This window comes from Phocoena sinus, chromosome 12 (assembly GCF_008692025.1).
Source record: "Phocoena sinus isolate mPhoSin1 chromosome 12, mPhoSin1.pri, whole genome shotgun sequence".
In the NCBI taxonomy this organism is placed as follows: domain Eukaryota; kingdom Metazoa; phylum Chordata; class Mammalia; order Artiodactyla; family Phocoenidae; genus Phocoena; species Phocoena sinus.
In genome coordinates this window covers 16,276,998-16,297,696 of record NC_045774.1, presented here as the reverse complement: position 1 = coordinate 16,297,696, position 20,699 = coordinate 16,276,998, and positions in this window count along the sequence as shown.

Here is a 20,699-nt window from a genome sequence, read left to right as displayed (position 1 = left end):
GTAACCCCCAGATAGAACTGAACTGTTCTCTTTTTGTTTGAGAGGTTGAAACAAAGGGGAAAGGAACAATTAGGGAGATGGTAGTAAAGACTGACACATAATAAAATAGAGTGGGAAAGTTAGCACATAAGGGACTTTTAAAGGAGTGAACCTAAAACTAGTATTCTTAACAGAATGCACAAAGAAAGCAAACCAGCCAGCCATCTACAACTGAAGTGGATGAGGCAGGGGGAGCAGGAGAGACAGATAAAAGAAGAAAACACAAGAGATGCCAAAACCAAGAGGGAAGAAAAAATACGTAGTGTCAGAAACCAAACACAAGAGTGAAGATGAAACTGACAACGATGCAAAGTAAAACCCTGAACTGGCACAGTGCTTTCGCTAACAAAGAAAACATGTGCTTTTTGTAGACAGCCCAGCAAACGTGAAGAAAGGCTTGCATATATTTTTTAAAGGGATGGGTGGTGGCAACAATGGGCAGCTTTCGCCACCACCCTGGCCCGCAGTTTTCCCTCCTGAAAACTGCAGACCCACCCCATACACAGGAGGCAGGCCGCTGGTACACAGAGGTGGTGTTTGGTTGCCGTGGATGCGGGAAGCCATATCAATGCTGCATGGGCTTCGTTCCATGGGGGAAACTGGAGCCTGCACAGTCAGCTGCGCACAGAGAGGAAGCCTGGCAATGGATGGCTACCCAGAGGAGCAGGGATTCTGGACTTCGTGGGTACTGTGGATGATCGGACCTGCCACCTCCTGCTTGGCTGGCTCAGTAAGACTCTGGTCTGAACCCTTGCAAGCTCTGGTCTTCAGTTTCTTGTTTGCACTGCTGGTGGCCTACAGTGTCAGCCTTAACTCCAACAGTGCCCTGGTGGGTTAAGTTTTCAAACTATGGAGCAGAGTGCTGTTGTGTTGATTTATTTGTTCTTTCAGAGGTCATGCTATCATGTGGACCCAAGTTTCAAATTTCCCCAATTCTAATTGCAGTTGCTCAGGACATTGGTTAGTTTCAAGTTCTGGAAATATGTTTGAACACCTCTCCCAGAAGTGGGTAAGAAGTTAAAATAACGGAAAGGCTTGGCTCCGAGTTCAGTGGAATGTCAAAAAGCCCATGTTTGGCTGAATGGACTTTGTGTAATGAAATCCCAGCTCCCTCTCTGCTCTTTCAGGCCAAACATATAGCAGACGAAACTGATGAAATTCAACAAAGCAAGAGGCTTTGGAGTATTTATTGCAATATCCTGTTGATGAGGAACATTTACTGCAATAAGCTATCGATAAGCAACGATGGATGTCTCTTCCGTTTCATCCTGCATAAACACGGACAATCATTTACTAATTCATCTGCTCTTGTATTCGATGACTGAGCCCCTCTCGTATGCTAGTCATGACAGGGAGAGAGATGAACCCCTTCATCAGGGATGACCTTCCCTCCGCCCTCAGCTCAGGAGTGCTGGCCTGTGGAAAACCCCAAAGTTCTGCAAGCCTGAGAAGTTGCTCTGTTCTGCCCGTGGAGGGTATGCTGCTTCTCAGTTTCCTTCTCCCACCTGTGTCAGGGGGCTTGAGTTGCTCTACCAAAGGGACTAATAATAAATTGGTCTCTGGTCCAACTTAGGTCAATAATAGATATTCCTTAGGTCAATTGCCTGGAGCAAGGAACAGAGTTTTAAAATAAATTTATTAAGTTCTCTAGCTAGGGATCAGAGCCAAGCTCACTGATCCATGTGATGGCTGACTCCATTTCTTTGATGATAAACTGATGGATGACTCAAGCCAGCCATAATCCATAGAGCACAGGGAGATCTGCAAGTTGAATTGGCTGGGCCATCCCACCAGCCCACAAGCAAGCTGGCCTCCGCGGAAGCCTCTTTGCCCTTCAAGGCCATAAGGAAGAGCTGTGTGGTGAACTGGAAGGTCTAGGTTCGTCCTAGGAAGTTGACCCCACATTTGACACGCTGGCATTCACAATAAAGGTTAGGTAAGTATATTAAGTGTTTTTCTACGGTCAGGTTGGTATTCTGGCAGCCTAGGGGAACTGAAAACAGACAGACCACTTAGCTCCCTGGAGCTTTCTGTGTATTCACAGCCTGTGGTTTTGCTGCAGGAGAGAGAGGTGTTATGGAATAGAAACCAGGCAAGTTCACCAACTGGGCAAGTCAGCCCACTTCTGACTTGGGGTTCACCGCAGGAAGGCCTTCTTTGAGAAATAGACAACAGGTCTCTGCCTACAGGACACTTCTGTTCTAACACCAGGCTGCCACGCCGAACTTGGACCCTTGACGCTAGAGTTCAGTTCTTGTACTTCTGAACTTTGACATCAGTATTTGGGGAACATCAGGAAGGAGAGATGAAATGTAGACAATGATTCTCTTTTATTGTACATGTGACAAGGGCAATGGGACCAATGATTAATGACCACATGCCCTGCGAACTTGAACAGTCACCACTTTAATACCGAAGACTTTATTTTCTGTTCCACAGAAAAAGCTGAAAAAAAGTACTAAGAAAACAGACATGCATTTGTGGCTATATACTGATGCGCTTAAATTATACTTAACTGCATTCTGTAAATTGCATGTATATAGGGAGTTAGGTTTGTTTAACAATGTTTTATGGTGTTTTCTTCTAATTTTTCTACAAATTAAATTTTAAACTTGATTTGGGGATTATGTTCAAAATAAGTTTAATATGCTTTAAATATCTTTTCTATATAATATCGATAATCTGAAAAAAGCACTTAAAAATCTCTCTGTATATAATAATGATAATAATATATTATATAATATATAATATATTATAATATTAATATTATATATTATAATATAATAATAATAATAAATGAGTTTACTTTCTCTTGAAAGAAAACTTTAATTAAGCTAAGTTAGAGCTCCTGTAGCAACACGATTTAATCAATCAAAGTATTTTTTAAATGAGTGTAAAATTCTCTTTTGGAAAGTTGACAATCAGGAAGAACTCTAGAATGTATCTGTAGTCCTTGGTAGGATGCTCAACATCTGAGGATACAGGAGGTGTTTACATCTCTTCTTCCAGTTAAAGTGTCACAACTTCGGAAAAGAAAGGAAATGAAGAGTGAATAGCTGGCTTTTACACGGTGTCCAAGAGCAGGGTTTGGGTTTCTGGATCAGGGCTCATTACGTCTACAAACTCTAGGAAGAATGTCAGCCGGAAACTTCCTGACCCAACCAAGAGGACCAGAAATGGAAGTTTGAGAGGACGGGAGAAAACTGCCCAAATATAACGGTGAACTTTACAGGACAGGGAATAAGAAGTGTGCTAGAGAAAGAGAGAAGGATGATTGAGGAGGTGCCCGTTAAAGAGCAGCAGAAAATAGGAGCCATGAAGGGAGAGTACAATGCTGACCTCCAGGGACCATCAACCGAAGCACAGAGTCAAAGGGAGCTTGATGTTTTAACACAAGATGGAACTATGACCTCCCAAGGATCATGGAGACAGTGAACTAGGTCTGTGACAGGGATATGCTTGGGGAAAGATATGCGTTGTTCCAACAACAGAAGTGGTGAGGGGGTATCACTATATTGAATAATAAAAAGAATTAGATGTATTTGGCTCTCACTACTTACTAAACATTATACTCATTGCCTTATATTCATTACTTCCTTTAACCCAATGAAGTAGGGTCCCATTTTACAGATGAGAAAACTGAGGCTTGGGGAAGTGGAGTTGCCCAGGACCACTCAGCTGATAAGCACTGGAACCAAAGCCCTTGCTTTTAGCCTTCTGAGATTGCCTCCTGAGGAAGCGTCCCAGAACAGAACAAGCCTCAGAATGTCTGTCACATCCACCAGTCCTTTGTGAGGGATGCTGCTGTGTTTCTCCCATCGCTGGGCCTGAAGCTGGACTTGAAGCTGGACAAGCGCCACAGCTGAGATTCCAGCAGGGAGTACCCACTCCCATGCGAGTCCTCCGTAAGTCACTTTACAATGAGCCCCATTTATCCTGAGGTAAGCCCATTTGTCTCCACACATCATACCAGGAGAGGGACATCCTATATGGAAATTCTCTAACCCGAAGGTAGAGGTAGCAGGAAGAGCTTGTGGGTGAGGATAAATGATGAGGGGAAATAACCAATAAAGTAATGACTCCTACAGTGACTCCCTGGCCAGGGGAGAGCAACAGGGCTCTCCCAGCACAAATTATAATTGGGGGTGCTCAGTGCAGGGACAGAATCTCAGCCAACCAAGTGTCCACAGTAAGTCTCCTTCCTCTCAAAGTGTCCTTTGTCCTCTGCTTCTCCATCTTGAGGTCCCTACTCTATGTCCTGGAGCCTATCCTGGTAGTTCCACCCCCAGGGAGAAGCAAACTAACCCTCCTTCCTACCTTGACCTCGAGCTACCCAGTGCCCAGCAACTGCACTCACCTGTGTCAGACTGGGCACATAGAAATGTTGTCCAGTCACTTGTCTGTCTCTTTCATTACACTGTGAGCCTCTTAAAGGCCAGGACTGCTTTTTATCCCTGAATCACCAACACAGGATGTGCCCTAATACAAGAAGCACTAGGTTAACTGTTTACCACACCATCTGTGGATATTACTTATTCTCCAGATGAAATCCCCACAAGAAGGCTTTCCCTGTGTAATTAGTCCTACTCTCCCACCACATAGCTGTTACTTAGACTATACGTTTCTCAAGGCCAGACACTAACCTTGATCCATATCAAATGCCTGACCCATAACAGACTCTCCATAAATGGTAACACAATTTTCACCACCCTTGTCCTGCAACTCCCTACAAAAGGAAAACGGCAAAATGCCATTAAGTCACATCTCTCAATCCCATCCTTGCATAATTCATTTTTAAACATTTTCAAATCTAAATGTAGAATTTTTACATTTATCTCTATGTAATTCCAACAGTCCTTCATAAACATTCCAAATGTTTATGAACATTTTTTTATTCTGTCTCTTAACAGTGATCATCACTCACACTTTTGTTATCTATATTTTCCTCTACTTCTATAGCAAATGTATTGAGTGGCACACCCAAGATTCACCAACAGCCTCTAACACAAAGCTTTTCCCGCAGGAGGTTTTCAATGACATTTTTAAGGTAAAATAGAAACTTAACTTAAAGGCAGACTATCTGATAAAATCTCGGCTTCTCTTGCAGTTATTTGTAGATGCAAAGGCAGTAGAAATAATAAAGGGAACTATTGCTACTCGTGATGTTTTAAATCAGAAGGTTAAAACCATAGTCCCTAGAGGTCATTCCTTTCTGAAGTGGTGCCATGAGGAGTGTCGGGGGCGGAGGGTGGGGTGAGGAACTGGCTACAGGATGCTGGGTCCGCAGGAAGCCAAGCAGGCCCCTGGCCACACATTGCCCACCCAGCCCCACTTAACCGTGAGCTAACCCCGCTATTATCTTCTATGTATTGGGGTTTTGCTTAAGGCTTTGTTTGGGGGACCTGGCAGCATTATGAACAAGAAGATAGAAGATCAACCTCCTCGTTTCAGAGATGCCCACCCCACCCCCTCACGTACACATTGCATATGGTGTTTTCAGACAGACATCCCACAGTGTGGCTCATCATCTTCTTGTGGACGAGCAAGATGGGAAAATCTGGTGTAGTGAGGCTGGACTCTCAGCAAGCAATACACCGTCAGGATGATTAATGAATCGACTTCCCCCTTTGGGGAGGTCTCTGGTGCTGTACCATTGAACTGAGCAGCACTTTTCCCAATGACCTGAAGGAAACATCAAAGGCATGTTTACCAAATGAGTAGATGACCAAAAAAAAATGTGGGAACTATTAAGATTAGAAATAGTCAAAAAAAATTTTAATGACACTGGCATAAGAATAGACCAAAACCAAAAGACACAACATTTAACAAGAATAAATGCTAAATCACACTTTTAGATTTTCAGAATCAATTGCAAAAAATACAAAATGGGAGACCTGACTTCAGCAGTGCTTATGAAAATGCCAGGAGGTTTATTATTAATAATAACCCCAGCCTTTTAAATGCCTGCTACGTGACACTCAATCCGAGTCGAGTGTTACATAAAATGAATAAAATCTAATGCAAGTTCTAGTTGCAATCATGTAAATAGACTATGGAGGTTAAGGGAGGGAAAATTCTGACCATAATCTGAACTGGTCAAAGTACCAAATAAAGATCATACTTTCAATCTCAGATGACACACTGCAAGAGGGACCTTGATAAACTGGGCTCTACGCCACAAGGAAAACAGAAGGGTGAAGCCTCTATAAGCCATAATAGGTGAGGATGTGTTCAAGGAAACGAGGATGTTCAGTTGAGAAAGAGAGATCTAGGAGGGACATGACAAATGTCTTTAAAAATTTCAGAGGTCGTACTGAAGGGGAATCAGGTGTACTTTATGTAACAGCAGAAAGCAGGACTAGGATCGGGAGGGTGGTTCAAGTGGCGGGTGATGTCAGCTGGCATCCCCTGGTTGTGAGCAACAGAAATCGCCTGACACGGATAGAGGAGTTCACCAGGCACTGGAAAGGCTGAGAAACCAGACTCGGGGCTGCCAAGAAAGAGGTAACTCTGGAAGATCTTGGCAACGGGAAGCTCTTGAGTGTCTTGCCTGGCACTGCCTCTAGAATAAAAGAATCCCCACTATTTCCTTGGTGTTTGTATCACGTTGTAGCAAGTCCCAGAAGCATGAATTTTAATGGACATGCTTAGGTCACCTGCCTCCCCCTTGACTGTCCCAGGGAAATAACAGGAAGAGTTTGGCAGGAGGAACTTCCTGAGATCTCTTTGAGTTCACAGAAGGAGGACATCGAGAGTTCATTGTCCAACACAGGCTGCTCCGATGGAAAGCAGGTTATGCCCCCAAAGAAAATCATGGTGCTCTTAGAAAGAGGGGAATGGATCTGAGGCATCCAAAACAATGAAAAATAGCCGCTACATAGAGTTCAAGATGAAGAAATACTTTCTAAATATTAAAATGGTCATTCAAGATGTGGCACAGACATACAATGGAATGTTACTCAGCCACAAAAAAGAACAATAGATGCCATTTGCAGCAACATGGATGGACCTAGAGATTGTCATACTGAGTGAGGTAAGTCAGACGGAGAAAGACAAATACCATATGATACCACTTATATGTGGAATCTAAAATAAGGGTACAAGGGAACTTATCTACAAAACAGAAATAGAGTTACAGATGTAGAAAACAAACTTATGGTTACCAGGGGTAAGGGGTGGGAAGATAAACTGGAAGATTGGGATTGACATATACATACTACTATATATTAAATAGATAACTAATAAGGATCTACTGGATAGCACAGGGAACTCTACTCAATACTCTGTAATGGCCCGTATGGGAAAAGAATCTAAAAAAGAGTGGATATATGTATATGTATAACTAATTCACTTTACTGTACACCTGAAATTAACACAACACTGTAAGTCAACTACACTCCAATAAAAATTTTAAAAATAAAATAAAGCGGTCCTTCAAGTTATTCAAGCTGGATCAGAGGATCAAACAGGGGGTTCTGACCTGAGGTAGGAGGCATTGTTGGCTGAACTCAGAGAGCCCTTAAATTCTAAGATTCAACAACTCCAAGGAGTTTCCAACCTGGGGACATGTCAGAATCACGGGAGGAGTCTTTTCAAATTATTTCTACCTAGCTGTCCTCCCTGTCCCCAAAGATTCTAATGTCCCTTCCCATCCCTCATCTTCTATCTCTAGTTGAAAACCAAGAACCACATCACATCTGAGGCTTCTACTGCTCCATCAGTACCTTGTGCTGCTGAAATAACCTGAAAAGGGAGACAGGATGCTAATCAAATGGGAAAATTCTTCTTTTACTTAAAAATGGTTTTAAGCACTTGGAATGTCTAACTTGTAGAGTTAAGCAGTGTAAGAAATGTCTGTGAAAAATGAAAAGGGACTTGGTTGAAGAAGATTAATAGTTGGAGTTATCTAACAATGCTGCAAATGTTGGCTTCCTTCTACTACTGCTATTTTGTTTGGAATGGGTCCAGTTTTCCCATTGCATAAAAGGAGACAAGATCTGTTTGACGCCATTAACAGTACCAATAGGAGGGGCATTGGAATTAATAACCAGGAGGCCAGTCAGCCAGGAGCAATTTTGAACATAATCTTTTCTTTTGACTTTTTTTGTAAGGCTGATATTTTGCTATATTATACTTGGTCCAATGTGCCACTGCTGAGCCAAATAATTTATCTTTCCAACTCTCTTTACTTTTTAAATTGACCTAAGTAAAATATTTGAATTGATTTGTATGGAGGTCCCTTCTGCGGATTGTGTTAGGCGCTATGAAGCATTATTCCTGAGCACAAAGGATTCTTTGGAATTTAGCAAGAAATAACAAGATATCTAAGGGCATAAGCAGATGCTCTTGAAATAATGCTAAGTGATCAGAGTAAAATACAAAACCATATATAATGCATGATCTTCGTCTTGTTTCTTTGAAAGTAAATTTATACAAGAAAAAAAATCTTACTCTATTTTACTCACCCCTAGTTACACAGCAGCACTCTTTTTTTTATTTTTATTAATTTTTATTGGAGTATGGTCGCTTTACAATGTTGTGTTAGCCTCCACTGCACAACAAAATGAATCAGCCATACACATACAGATATCCCCTCCCTTCTGGACTTCCCTCCCATTTAGGTGACCACAGTGCATTGAGTTCCCTGTGCTATACAGTATGTTCCCATCGGTTCGCAACAGCACTCTTTGCAAAGTCTTCTTGTAATGTGTTTCTGGAGGCCTCGGGGGACTGTCACATGTGCTCAGGAGCTGGTCCCCAAACATGCAATGTGGTCCTCTTCACTGTTTTCCTCTTCTCTGGCTCCAGCCTCCTTCCACCAAGAGGCACTGCATCCACCTAGCACTCCTGCTGCTTCTCCAGGGATACTGAGTCCCCCAGGCAGCACCCTCCCGGGGCCACCGCACATACCTTTGATGCAACAGAGCTACCAACGTGCCAAATTTGGGCCGAATTCTGTGCTGGAGCGGAGAAGCAGTCACCCCTGCCTCTCCATGGGCTACTCACTGTAACCTCCTCGCACACAGTCTATACAACACCCCAGGCTGATCTTCCTAAAATTCACATTGGAATCCAGGCCTCTCCTGCTTACAAAGCCTTCAATGGCTTCCTAAGCCCCACACTATGAAATGAAAATCCTTAGCCTCAGTATGTGGCCCTTGCTCAGCCTCTGACAAGGACTCTTTCCTAGCGCTCACCCTCTCCTCTCGGGGACACCTAAGAGCCTCCCAGGTGACAGCCAGTCCCCTGGCACGATCCCTACTCTCAGGGGCTTGAGCTGTCCTTCTGACTCAGACATTTCTCCCATCAAACCCACTCAACTGACAAATGTCTACTTCTTTAATACTCTGTTCAGACATTTCTTCCCTGTGAAATTTTCCTGGACCCGCCCCACCCCAGGCAGAAGTACACCCCACTCAGTATCCCCACAGCACTTGGTTCTCTTTTTTCCCTCTATTTCTGTCATACATAGACTGGGTTTCTACTAGCAATTACTGACGTTTGCTAGTCCACTGCCTTTATTAACTAGTGAGCTCCTAGGGCAGGGACCTCGTCCTCATCACCCCAGTGTCCCCAACACCAAGGACAGTGCCTGGCACAAATCACGCATCCAATGGCCTAACAAGAAAGAACATAACTGAACAAACATGCAACTCCACATTGAAACTTTGGAATTTCCAAGACCCCCCCTCACGTCCCTGAAAGTCCATGCTTCTTTTCTCTTATTTTAGAGGGCTCCTGGTCTTTCTGCCTTCCTTTTCTCTACCCAAGACAGGAGTCACAAGATGTGTTGGGTTTCTGGCCCGTGCTCCTCCAGGATTCCAAACCTGGGTGCAGATACACTAGGCACAGCAAAACTGACTAAGTTCAACTGACCAATTAAGACTGATGCTACATGACCTGGCCTGGTGACCCAGTGCTGAGCATGGGACAAATGCCCATCACTCTGGGCCCTGGCCATGCAGGGTGACTCCCCATCCCCTCCACTTCGCTACCCAACAGTTCCCACCCAACCCTATTAATAAGAGTAATTTCCCTCACAGACATAGGAAACAAACTTATGGTTACCAAAGTGGAAAGGGAGATGGGGGAGAGAGAAATTAGAAGTATGAAATTAACAGGTACACACGACTAAACATTAAATAGGTAAGCAACAAGGATTTACTGTAGAACGAAAACCACATTCACAAAAAGACAGACAAAATGAAAAGGCAGAGGACTATGTACCAGATAAAGGAACAAGATAAAACCCCAGAAAAACAACTAAATGAAGTGGAGATAGGTAACCTTCCAGAAAAAGAATTCAGAATAATGTTAGTGAAGATGATCCAGGACCTCAGAAAAAGAATGGAGGCAAAGATTGAGAAGATGCAAGAAATGTTTAACAAAGACCTAGAAGAATTAAAGAACAAACCAACAGAGATGAACAATACAATAACTAAAAGGAAAAATACACTAGAAGGAATCAACAGCAGAATAACTGAGGCAAAAGAACAGATAAGTGACCTGAAAGACAGAATGGTGGAATTCACTGCCATGGAACACAATAAAGAAAAAAGAAAGAAAGGAAATGAAGACAGCCTAAGAGACCTGTGGGACAATATTAAATGCACCAACATTTGCATTATCGGGGTCCCAGAAGGAGAAGAGAGAGAGAAAGGACCCAAGAAAATATTTGAAGAGACTATAGTTGAAAACTTCCCTAACATGGGAAAGGAAATAGTCACCCAAGTCCAGGAAGCACAGAGAGTCCCAAGCAGGATAAACCCAAGGAGAAACATGCCAAGACACATAGTAATCAAATTGACAAAAATTAAAGACAAAGAAAAATTATTAAAAGCAACAAGGGAAAAATGACAAATAACATACAAGGGAACTCCCATAAGGTTAACATCTGATTTCTCAGCAGAAACTCTTCAAGCCAGAAGGGAGTGTCATGACATATTTAAAGTGATGAAAGGGAAGAACCTACAACCAAGATTACTCTACCTGGCAAGGATCTCATTCAGATTCAACAGAGAAATCAAAAGCTTTACAGACAAGCAAAAGCTAAGAGAATTCAACACAACCAAACCAGCTCTACAACAAATGCTAAAGGAACTTCTCTAGGCAGGAAACACAAGAGAAGGAAAAGACCTACAAAAACAAACCCAAAGGGGCTTCCCTGGTGGCACTGTGGTAAAGAATCTGGCTGCTAATGAAGGGGAAACAGGGAAAGATCCCACATACCGTGGAGCAACTAAGCCCATGTGTCACAACTGCTGAGCCTGTGCTCTAGAGCCCGCAAGCCACAGCTACTGAAGCCCACACACCTAGAGCCCGTGCTCTGCAACAAGAGAAGCCACTGCAATAAGAAGCCCATGCACCACAATGAAGAGTAGCCCTCACTCACTGCAGCTAGAGAAAGCCCACACACAGCAATGAAGACCCAATGCAGCCAAAAGTTAATTAATTAATTAATTATTTTTTAAAAATTCAAAACAATTAAGAAAATGGTAATAGGAACATACATATCTATAATCATCTTAAATGTGAATGGATTAAATGCTCCAACCAAAAGATACAGGCTTGCTGAATGGATACAAAAACAAGACCCATATATATGCTGTCTACAAGAGACCCACTTCAGACCTAGGGAAACAAACAGACTGAAAGTGAGGAGATGGAAAAAGATATCCCATTCAAATGGAAATCAAAAGAAAGCTGGAGTAGCAATATTCATGTCAGATAAAATAGACTTTAAAATAAAGAATGTTACAAGAGACAAGCAAGGACACTACATAATGATCAGGGGATCAATCCAAGAAGAAGATATAACAATTGTAAATATATATGCACCCAAATAGGAGCACCTCAATACATAAGGCAAATGCTAACAGCTATAAAAGAGGAAATCGAGAGTAACACAATAATAGTGGGGGACTTTAACACCTCACTTACACCAATGACAGATCATCCAGGCAGAAAATTAATAAGGAAACACAAGCTTTAAATGACACAATAGACCAGATAGATATAATTGATATTTATAGGGCATTCCATCCCAAAACAGCAAATTACATTTTCTTGTCAAGTGCACATGGAACATTCTCCAGGATAGACCACATCTTGGGTCACAAGTCAAGTCTCGGTAAATTTAAGAAAATTGAAATCATATCAAGCATCTTTTCCAACTGCAACCCTATGAGATTAGAAATCAATTACAGGGGAGAAAACGTAAAAAACACAAACACGTGGAGGCTAAACAATACATTACTAAATAACCAAGAGATCATTGAAGAAATCAAAGAGGAAATCCAAAAATACCTAGAGACAAATGACAATGAAAACACAATGATCCAAAACCAGCAGGATACAGCAAAAGCAGTTCTAAGAGGGAAGTTTATAGCAATACAAACCTACGTCAAGAAACAAGAAACACGTCAAATAAAAAGTCTAACCTTACACCTAAGGGAACTAGAGAAAGAAGAACAAACAAAACCCAAAATTAGTAGAAGGAAAGAAATCATAAAGATCAGAGCAGAAATAAATGAAATAGAAACCAAGAAAATAATAGCAAAGATCAAGAAAACTAAAAGCTCGTTCATTGAGAAACCTTTAGCCAGACTCATGAAGAAAAAGAGGGAGAGGACTCAAATCAATAAAATTAGAAATGAAAAAGGAGAAGTTACAATAGACACCACAGAAATACAATGCATCATAAGAGACTACGACAAGCAGCTCTATGCAAATAAAATGGACAACCTAGAAGAAACGGACAAATTCTTAGAAAGGTATAACCTTCCAAGACTGAACCAGGAAGAAATAGAAAATATGAACAGACCGATCACAAGTAATGAAATTGAAACCATGATTAAAAACCTTCCAACAAACAAAAGTCCCAGACCAGATGGTTTCACAGGTGAATTTCACAGAGAAGAGCTAACACCCATCCTTCTCAAACTCTTCCAAAAAATTGCAGAGGAAGGAACACTCCCAGACTCATTCTATGAGGCCACCATCACCCTGATATGGAAACCAGACAAAGGACTACAAAAAAAGAAAATTACAGACCGATATCACTGTTGAATATAAATGCAAAAGTCCTCAACAAAATACTAGCAAACAGGATCCAACAACACGTTAAAAGGATCATACACCATGAACAAGTGGGATTTATCTCAGGGATGCAAGGATTCTTCAATATATATAAATCAATCAATGTGATACACCATATTAACAGATTGAAGAATAAAAACCATATGATCATCTGCATAGATGCAGAAAAAGCTTTTGACAAAATTCAACACCCATTTATGATAAAAACTCTCCAGAAAGTGGGCATAGAGGGAACCTGCCTCAACATAATAAAGGCCATATATGTCAAACCCACAGTGAACATCATTCTCAATGGTGAAAACTGAAAGTATTTCCTCTAAGATCAGGAACAAGACAAGGATGTCCACTCTCACCAGTATTTTTCAACATAGTTTTGGAAGTCCTAGCCACAGCAATCAGAGAAGAAAAAGAAATAAAAGGAATAAAAATTGGAAAAGAAGAAGTAAAACTGTCACTCTTTGCAGATGACATGATACTATACATAGATAATGCTAAAGATGCCACCAGAAAACTACCAGAGCTAATCAATGAATTTGGTAAAGTTGCAGGATACAAAATTAATGCACAGAAATCTCCTGGATTCCTATACACTAACAATGAAAGATCAGAAAGAGAAATTAAGGAAACAATCCCATTCACCACTGCAACAAAAAGAATAAAATACCTAGCAATAAACCTACCTAAGGAGGTAAAAGACCTGTACTCAGAAAACTATAAGACACTGATGAAAGAAATCAAAGATGACACAAACAGATGGAGAGAGATACCCTGTTCTTGGATTGGAAGAATCAATATTGTGAAAATGACTATACTACCCAAAGCAATCCACAGATTCAATGCAATCCCTATCAAATTACCAATGGCATTTTTTACAGAACTAGAACAAAGAATCTTAAATTTTGTATGGAGACCCAAAAGACCCTGAATAGCCAAAGCAATCTTGAGGGAAGAAAACGGAGCTGGAGGAATCAGACTCCCTGACTTCTCACTATACTACAAAGCTACAGTAATCAAGCCAATATGGTACTGGCACAAAAACAGAAATATAGATCAGTGGAACAGGATAGAAAGCCCAGAGATAAACCCACGCACCTATGGTCAACTAATCCATGACAAAGGAGGCAAGGATATACAATGGAGAAAAGACAGTCTCTTCAATAAGTGGTGCTGGGAAAACTGGACAGCTACATGTAAAAGAATGAAATTAGAACCCTTCCTAACACTATATACAAAAATAAACTCAAAATGGATTAAAGACCTAAATGTAAGACCGGACACTATAAAACTCTTAGAGGAAAACATAGGAAGAAAACTCTTTGACATAAATCACAGCAAGATCTTTTTTGACCCACCTCCTAGAGTTATGGAAATAAAAACAAAAATAAACAAATGGGACCTAGTGAAGCTTAAAAGCTTTTGCACAGCAAAGGAAACTATAAACAAGATGAAAAGGCAACCCTCAGAATGGGAGAAAATATTTGCAAACAAATCAACAGACAAAGGAATAATCTCCAAAATATATAAACAGCTCATGCAGCTCAATATTAAAAAAACAAAAAAAACCAATGAAAAAACTGGGCAGAAGAGCTAAATAGACATTTATCCAAAGAAGTCATACAGATGGCCAAGAGGCACATGAAAAGCTGCTCAACATCACTAGTTATTAGAGAAATGCAAATCAAAACTACAATGAGGTATCACCTCACACCAGTTAGAATGGGCATCATCAGAAAATCTTCAAACGACAAATGCTGGAGGGGGTGTGGAGAAAAGGGAACCCTCTTGCACTGCTTGTGGGAATGTAAATTGATACAGCCAGTATGGAGAACAGTTATGGAGGTTCCTTAAAAAACTAAAAATAGAATTACCATATGACCCAGCAATCCCACTACTGAGCATATACCCAGAGAAAACCATAATTCAAAAACATACATGCACCCCAATGTTCATTGCCGCACTATTTACAATAGCCAGGCCATGGAAGCAACCTAAACGCCCATTGACAGACAAATGGATAAAGAAGATGTGGTACATATATACAATGGAATATTACTCAGCCATAAAAGTAATATTTTATTTTGGGTCATTTGTAGAGACGTGGATGGACCTAGAGACTGTCATACAGAGTGAAGTAAGTCAGAAAGAGAAAAACAAATATCGTATACTAATGCATATATGTGGAACCTAGAAATATGGTACAGATGAACTGGTTTACAAGGCAGAAATAGAGACACAAATGTAGAGAACAAACGTATAGACACCAAGGGGGGAAAGTTGGTGGGGAAATGAATTGGGAGATTGGGATTGACATATATAAACTAATATGTATAAAATAGATAACTAATAAGAACCTGCTGTATAAAAATAAATAAAATAAAATTCAAAACTAAAGAGGCATCATGCCTGCCATTTACTCTCAAAGCTCTGTGTGTATGTGTTTGTGTGTGTGTGTGTGTGTGAAAGAGAAAGAAAGGATTTACTGTATATCACAGGGAACTATATTCAATATCTTGTAATAACCTGTAATGGAAAGTAATCTGAAAAAAAATATATATGTATAACTGAATCACTTTGCTCTACACCTGAAACTAACACATTATTATAGACCAATTATATGTCAATTGAAAAAAAAAAAAAGAATAATTCCCCTGTGAGAAGAGGACCTGAAAGACACAAACCTACACAGTCTGGAAGCTTCCTTTGCCTGTGCACCTCATGTAGGCTTTGTGAACATAGCCATATTTCCTGTTCAAAGGAAGCCTCTTGACTTACCCATGGAGGCGACCACATCTTAGATGGTACAGCCAAGACTTGCATTCTTTTCAACTTCTTTAATGTGTGTGTTCAAAATCACCTCACTTTACAGAGCGAGGGATGAGGGAAGAGCTAATCTTAGCAGTAAAACTCACATTTATCATATTCAGATGACCAGTTTAGAAGAGAAGACAGCAGTGGTGGAAATATCTCCGGGACCTCTACAAGGGATTAACTCAACTGACAGTGGAATGTCGGTGCCTCACCAACTGATATCCAGCTCTGAATACGGTTCTCTGTCTGAAACTCAAGTGACTCTTAGAAAGGGATCATTGCAGATATCATACACTCGGGGCATCTGTGTTTCCAGTGAGCCTGACAGGTCTGACTGTTACCGACACAAATGTCATAGGATCGCTTGATAGACAAGCCCAAACTCGCGCTGAACCTAGCCTTGTGGTCACCGTTACTTTAAACCTTGCCCAGGGTTGCCCTGGCCCGAGCTTACTGGGATTATGTAGTGAGGTCACCTGAGCCAGTAGACGAGCCAGGAAGCAGAGGCTAAGCCTTTTGATGAGCAGGCTATGGCTCCAGCCATAAAATCACCATCAAAACAATGTCATGGGCAAGCCTAGAATTTGTGGTGATCAAAAAAGGTGCCTGAAGCACGCTAAGACTTTGCCACAATCCTAGGCTTTTGATTAGAAAGGCATATGTAAATGTTTTGACATGGTGTTGGGACATTTCAGTTAAATTTAGTGAGCTTAGGTACTGGCAAGAAAAATCAGACTGTGATTTATTCAAGCAGCTTCTACAGGCTTCTTTTTTGTTGTTGTTGAAGTATAACTGAGGTGCCATATTATATGCTCCCAGTATACGATATAGTGATTTACAACTTTTAAACATTATACTCCATTTAGAGTTATTATAAAATATTGGTTATATTCCCTGTTATACAATATATCCTTGTAGCTTATTTTATACATAATAGTTTGTACCTTGGGATTTCCCTGGCGCACTGGTTAAGAATTTGCCTGCCAGTGCAGGGGACACAGGTTCAATCCCTGGTCCGGGAAGATCCCACATGCTGCGGAGCAACTAAGCCCATGTACCACAACTACTGAGCCCACGTGCCGCAACTACTGAACCCCGCGCACCTATAGCCCATGCTCCTCAACAAGAGAAGCCACTGCAACGAGAAGCCCACGCACCACAACAAAGAGTAGCCCCCGCTCGCCACAACTAGAGAAAGCACATGCACAGCAATGAAGACCCAATGCAGCCAAAAATAAATAGATAAAATAAATAAATTTTTAAAAAGATAATGGAAAGAGTAGAAAAGTAAAGTTGTAATGGTTCTTGATTTGAATTTCTCTAGTCAGCAAGCCTAATTGTGATGTTACCACTATCATTTAATAATAATAATAATATTCTACAGTTTTATAGCACTTCACAGTTTACAAAACCTTTTGACCTACCTGACCTGTTTACACTGGGCTCCAGAACTCTCCCTGCATGCCTGTGTCTTTTGAATGGAGGTAGGTTTCCAGAAGAGAGGAACAGTCTCTCTGGGGGATGCAGGGAGTGTTCCCCATCTTTCATAGCTTGGAAGAATCCTGCCACCACTGCAGGAGGTAGCAAGCTAGGTGACTTCTCTGGCAAAAGGAACAGTAAGACTGAATGCTCAGCTTCTTCTTCCCCCTCTTCCTGAGCTAAGTAGGAAGAGCCCTGCAAGACAGAGAAGCAGGCTACACGGGTACAGCCCTTAGCCAAGGGCAGGGTCCCTAGAGAACCTTCAATAAAGTGTAGTTATCAGAATTAATAATAATAATAAAAGCACAGCCAGGAACCTTGGCAGAACCATAAGCAGGGTCAGCTTGGCCATTTCAGGCCTGAAACTCCTTCTGTTTTCCACCGCTTTCAACTCAGGGGTGCCTATAGCTGGGATGTCAGTTGTGGTCGCAGGGGCCTTTTTACCATTCGGGGGGCTGCTACCAGTCCTGCGGCTGAGGAATTTGAATAGACTAGCCTTGACCCCGTGCAGAAAAGCCTGACAATAGGCCGAGTTCGCCTCTAGGACACACTGTCCAGTAGACTGTTACTCCTGTGAGGACAGGAGACACCTCTGCCACATTCAGCATTGTATCCCTGGAGATTTACGCAGTGCCTGGCATGTAGCAGGTACTTAGTAAATCTTTGTCAGACAAGGACTCACACTTAGAGATTCTGAGACTTGAGGAAGTAACCAAGTGTCCAGTCCAAGAGAAAATTCACCCTTTGTTAACATGCTTAAAAACAAGCAAACAAGAGAACAACATAAGCCTGTAGAATGGAATACCACTCAGCCATAAAAAAAGAATGAAATCTTGCCATTTGTAGCAACATGGATGGACTTGGACAAAACTTGACAGTTATTATACTGTCAAGTATATCAAGTTTTGTTTATTACTTTTGGACTAACAAAGTCAAATAGTTATATTTTAACACATAATACAAAGTCAACTAGTTATATTTTAACTAAAACAAATATTTAAAGCTACACATTTAATTATGATATCTGTTACGGACTATGTGTTTGTGACCCCTCCCCCAAAATTCATTAGTTGAAACCCCATCTCCCACTGTGACTGTATTTGGAAATAAGGCTTATGAGGCAGTGATAAAGGTTAAATGAGGTCATAAGGGTTGGGGCCTAATCCCACAGGGCAGGTGCCCTTATCAGAAGAGGAAGAGACACTAGGGCTGTTTCCTGGCTACACAAAGAAGAGATCCTGTGAGCACAGCAAGATGGCAGCCTCCTACAAACCAAGACAAGAGGCCTCAGAATGAACCCTATTCTAGCCGCAGAACTGTGAGAGAATAAATGTCTATTGGTTATGCCTCCCAGTTTATAGTATTGTGTTATGGCAGCAGGAGCAGACTAAAACAATACATTTTTGACTAAGTTTAATACATACAGCTGATAATATATGTAGGCAAACCACTTTTCCATTTTTTTTGTTTTGTTTTCAAATGGTGTTTTTTTTCAAATGGTGACTTTTTGCCTAAATTTCTTTTAATCAATAGGATGTTGATTCTGTGTACTATAAATTATTTCAATGGTTTTAAATTGTCATTACAAGTAATTGTAATATACTTGCTAGATTTGTTCTGTCAGACACCAATCCAATAAATATTTGAAAAGCTTCAATATCTGCAAAGGTATTTTAATTTGAACATGCAAATTAATTCTGTTTACGAGCCACTGATTCAACACTACGGATAAAGAAATAGAATGCAAATGAGATAAATCAGAAAGGAAGGTCAGGCTGACAGCAATCGTCAAGAGAACATGTGAGACTCCCAGACAGATATTACCAGAAATTAATCTCACACAAGGCTATCTGGAGTGATTTACAAACTAAATTGTGATTTCTATCATAATTCAAGCTGAAAAATGAGACTCTGACTGCATCTACACATAGCGACCGAATCAGACTTCAGGAAGGCTTCCCTGAACACATATGTACAAATAAGCAGCAGCAAGACTTGGGAACGGGAACTTGACCTGAAGATGACTCTGTCTTCTCACCCATGCCTCCTCTCTCCACTGCTCAGAAGGGTGGCTCCTGAGGGCCCTAAGGTCTTCCTTGGGTATCACATTCTCTTCTGCCCTCCCCAGCCTTCCGACCTTTCCTCAATCACCCTCCTCATCAAAGCTTACCTGCCTTGGGCCATCAGCCTCCACTTTCTGTTAGGAAACTGATAAGCTAATCTCTATTTAATGGGCAAGTCACTGCTCAGTACGTCACTGCTTCCAGCCAGTTAAACATATCTGTATTCGAACAGCACTCTTGCAGACATCACGCTTAAACTTACGCAATCATTTTGATGATGCCAATTCTAGTATTTGGTCTCCAGTTATAATGGTTTTATGGACCCAATATTCATCTTTATCAAGTTTTGTTAATTCTTTTTCTTCACAGGAATATAATTTCACAAGAGTCAGGGTTTGAGATAACTCAGATATCACCCTTGGTCCCATTAATACTAATGTCAATAAGAAGTAATTTTTAAATATAAATCAAAACCAATTAGCACTTTGAAATCTAAGTGAACCTATGTTTTTCTATTTATTGTTAGTGTCTTATTGTCAGTTTGGGGTGCTATAACAAAATACCATAGACTGTATTGCTTGAACAGTAGACATTTATTTCTCAGAGTTCTCGAGGCTGGGAAGTCCAAGATCAAGGTGCCTACAGTTTCAGTGTCTGATAAGAACCGGAGCACTGTAGTCTCTTCCTCTTCTTATAAGGGCACTAATGTCACCATGGGGGCTCTACCGCCATGACTTCACCCTAAACTTAATTACTTCCTAAAGGCCCCACCTTCAAATACCACTGCCTTGGGAGTTAGGGCTTCAACATATGAATTTGGGAGGGACACAAGCATTCAGTCTGTAGCAGTTAGTGTTATTACAAGGTACATAAAGTTGTCCTTGAGTAAAATAAGAAATAAATTTCTCCCAATGAAAATTAATTGAAGATTTAATAACTGACTCACAATGCCCAAAAGGAGACATTTCCTCTGGAGTTGAGCTGCCAACAAAATTGGAGTGTCCTAAAATGTACGGTTTCAGAGAATTTCCAATGTGAAACAAACAACACTTTTCTTGGGGAGTGTGTAACTCTTCTCTTTCGGCAATCCCCTGTGAACCCCAAGGCAGCTTCTGGTTCTGGGCTGTTTAGCAGTGGAGAAAAGGATCTGATATAAGGATGGCCCATCTCCTCTCCAGGGGACTGTTAGACTCACCCCCAAGGGTGGCCATT